The sequence below is a fragment of the Gracilinanus agilis genome, chromosome 6, assembly GCF_016433145.1.
Source record: "Gracilinanus agilis isolate LMUSP501 chromosome 6, AgileGrace, whole genome shotgun sequence".
Classification (NCBI taxonomy): Eukaryota; Metazoa; Chordata; class Mammalia; order Didelphimorphia; family Didelphidae; genus Gracilinanus; species Gracilinanus agilis.
This window is the reverse complement of record NC_058135.1, coordinates 193,440,003-193,443,728: the sequence shown is the minus strand read 5'-3', so window position 1 is coordinate 193,443,728 and position 3,726 is coordinate 193,440,003. Positions and strand designations below refer to the sequence as shown.

Here is a 3,726-nt window from a genome sequence, read left to right as displayed (position 1 = left end):
CCAATTGATTCCCTATATTTTGTTTTTATTTTTTTTATTCTGAACTTAAACATCAAAGAAAATGGGTACTTTATATGCACACACACAGAGATTCATTTTGTATATATATATATACATTCAGAAAAAAGAGGATTATATAAGAAACTGAAGATCTCTATTATGTACAACTTGCTTGTATTTTTTAAAACTAGTCATTTCATGTTACTATCACTTCATCCCCTGAATCTCTTTTCTGAAATAGAGAATAATAGTGAAGCAAAACTGATCAACAAAGCAACTGCTTTATAACAGAGTATGCCACATTTTGCGCCTGAGGTCCCTTATGTCTCTCCTGAGAGGAGGGAAATATGTTTTATCATTTAGCCTCTAGGATGATTCTTAACCTGGGGTCTATGAACTTCTTTTTACTATACTTGTATTTCAATATAATTGGTTTCCTTTGTGATCCTTTGTGTTTTATTTTTATTCTTTTAAGAACATTATCTTGAGCTCTCACCTCTTCACCCAAGCTCCATATCAGGATTTCCTTTGGTATCATGTACCTGAGACAAAATGGTAAAAGTCAGAGTCAATGGATTTGGCCATGTTGGGCATGTGTTGATATGGGCTACATTCACCTCATGCAAAGTAGGTGTCATGGACATCAGTGACTTCTTCATTGATCTCAATTACATGGTTTATATGTTTGTGGGATCCATGTTGCTGAGAGGGGTTCAAGCTGCAGCACAGAATTCCATAGTGCCCCCCAGAACTCTAAGAGAGGGGGCAGTTAGAGGCAGTTGGAGTGCTGGTATAAAAAGGGCAGGACACCTGGCTTGCAGGGTCTTGGGTCTTGGGTTTTGAGTCTGGAGATCTTGGGTCTTGGGTCTTGATCCTGATCTGGGGGCTGTCTCTTCAAGCTGTGTGACTCTGAGCTGAGCCATTCAGTCTCTGACAGCCAAACCTGTTTTACTTTGGTTAGACCTTTCAACAATATCACTGTTTACCTTAGTTTAGCTATCTAGGTTTAGAAGAAGAATATTTATAGGGTTAGAGAGCAGATCAGCCATTCAAGATACATTTCCCCCTTTGGGGGGAGGGGCTGCTTTTGACATAACTGTTTAGGTAGTTTTTTCCCTTACCTATCAATCCTAAACCATTTCCCCCTTCCCATTTCCTGATATCATTAAACCCTTATCAATTAGGAACAGTGTCTGGATATAGATATTTTGGGGATATATTCACAACCTCCATAAGCCAAATTCCTCTTACTGGTGTCCCTAAAGTTAATTCTAATCTCTGAGCCAGTGAGCTTTTAAGACATCAAACTTCACCAATTCTATCCTGTGGGGAAATAATTCAGAGAAAGATATCATAAGGAGTTTAGCCTTTCCCCACTTACCATGTTGGCCCAGAAGTTATCAAGCCAGATTGTCCACCATTACCTTTCCAATGCTTAGTGGGAGAGAGGAGGTTAAGGAACACTTTCACAAGCTCCTGCCCCTCCCTTTCAGTCAAGCCTGCCTGTGTGGGTGTGTCTCTCCAAAGACTTGAGATTAGGGAGACTTGGTTGTCGCAGACCTGGGTCATCTTACAGTTTCCCTAATCCTACAATGTTCCAATACAATTCCACCCTTGGCAAGTTCAAGAATGTTGTCCAGGTTGAGAAGAAAAAGCTGGTGAGCAATGAAAAATCCATTACCTTCTTCAAAGAGCATGACTCCATCAATATTAAATCGGCAGATGTTGGAGCCAAGTATGCCATAGAATTCATTGGTGTTTTTACTACTATGGAAAAGGATAGGGTTCACTTGAAGAGTGGAGCTAAGCAAGTCATTATCTCTGCTCCTTCTGCTGAATTTATGATGGGAATAAATCATGAAAAATATAATACTCTTAAGATTATCATTAATGTATCCTGTACTACCAATTGCTTATTTCCCTTGACCCAGGTCATTAATGACAACTTTGGTATTATAGAAAGACTCATGATAATGGTCCATGCCATTACTGCTACCCAAAAGATGGTAGACAACCCCTCTGGCAAATTGTGACATGATGGGTATGAACCTGTCCAAAACATAATCTCTACTTACAGCTAAGGTTGTGAGCAAGGTCATACCTTACCTGAAATGGGAAGCTCACAAGTATAGGCTTCTATGTTCCTATTCCCAACATATGTTATAGATCTGACCAGCCACCTGAAGAAACTTTCTAAATATGATGATATCAAGAAAGTAATGAAAGAAGCATTAAAGGGGTCCACGGAGGGCTTCTTGGGCAAAAAGAAGAGGACCACTTTATCCTGTGACAATAACAGCATCACCACTCTTCTACCTTTGGTCCTGGCTCTGGTATTGCCCTCACTGACCATTTCATCAAACTCATTTCCTGATATGAAAATGAGTGCAGTTATAGCAATTGCATAGTTAGACTTGATGACCTAAATGGCCTTCAAGGAGGAAAATGGAAAGCCATGGATCTTCATCTCCAGCCCAAAAGAGAAGTTCCAACACTGAGGGATCCATATCCCTAATCTATATCCCTATACTAGGGATTTCCATGCCCCATTCATGGTCCTTGCCCCCAAAGAACTCCTGAAGTAGGAGGGAGAAGCATAGAGGTTCATGTTGTCTACCATCAATAAAGTCACCAAATTCAGTGAAAAAACAAAAATAAAATAAAACAAAACAAAAGAATATTTTTATTAACAGGGGTCCATACACTTCCCCAGACTTACAAAGGAGTCCATCACACAAACAAAGTTAGGAACCCCTACTCTAAGACCAAAACTGATCAGAATATTTAATTTATTACATAGCATTAAACTATTATACTTCTGTTCTAGCAGATTAGCCCAAATATACTTTCAACTATTAGGGAGAGAGTTTAAGATTTCCTTGTTTCTAATTAATAGGAAATTTTATGCATATTCTGAAAAGGCCATATTTTAAATGATTATAAGCATGAAAATAAAATGAAAGCTATAATAAATTGTCTCTTTTGGTAGTATGATGTCAAAGGGAATGATAGCCTTACTGTGATGCACAGCCTCAAGATGCTAGACCAAAAGATTCAACACCTTTTTGGTTTTAAAAGGATTTAACAGTTTACCTCAGGCAGCTTAGATGGTACAGTGGATAGAGCACTAAAATTAGATTCAATCTATTTCAAGGGATGCCTGGAGATAAAGATAGTTCCTGGGTTGATTCAATGTAAGAAAAACCTAAAGATCAATTAATTTTATTCTAAAATATCAGGACCAAATGAGATCTGCCAAGGAGTAGTTCAAACTTATCAAGAAATCTTAGATTTAAAGCTTCAAGGAGCCTTTGGAAGCCATCCATTCCAATCTTCTCATTTAACATACAAGGAACTGAGACTTAGAAAATTTCAGTGACTTACCCAGTATCACAAAGGTTGTCAAGAAGTCAAACTAGGATTTGAATCCAAGTCCTCTGATTCTCAATTCAGCATGCTTTACATGTACCACATTATTAGATCAGTATTCTACCTTGTTTCCTTAAGGTTCTCTTCAAACATGAACCATGGAGATTGGAATAGATTTATTGACCAAAACCTGTGAAGAAGGATCACACTGAATCAGCCACCAGGGGTTAAAGAACTGGGCACTATTCTCTGGGGAATTTGCCCTATAGAACTCGGTGCTTGGTTGGACACTGCTGCATTTCTAGCTTCCATATTTCTCTTGTGCTTGCTGGATAGTAAACAAGAATCACTATTAAT

The 3,726-nt window shown here is 38.4% G+C and overlaps 1 pseudogene; it reads left to right on the top strand.

Moving 5' to 3' along the window:
• The first annotated feature begins 552 nt into the window (after positions 1 to 552).
• On the top strand, positions 553 to 2,515 carry LOC123252446 (annotated as a pseudogene).
• The last annotated feature ends 1,211 nt before the right edge of the window (positions 2,516 to 3,726 follow it).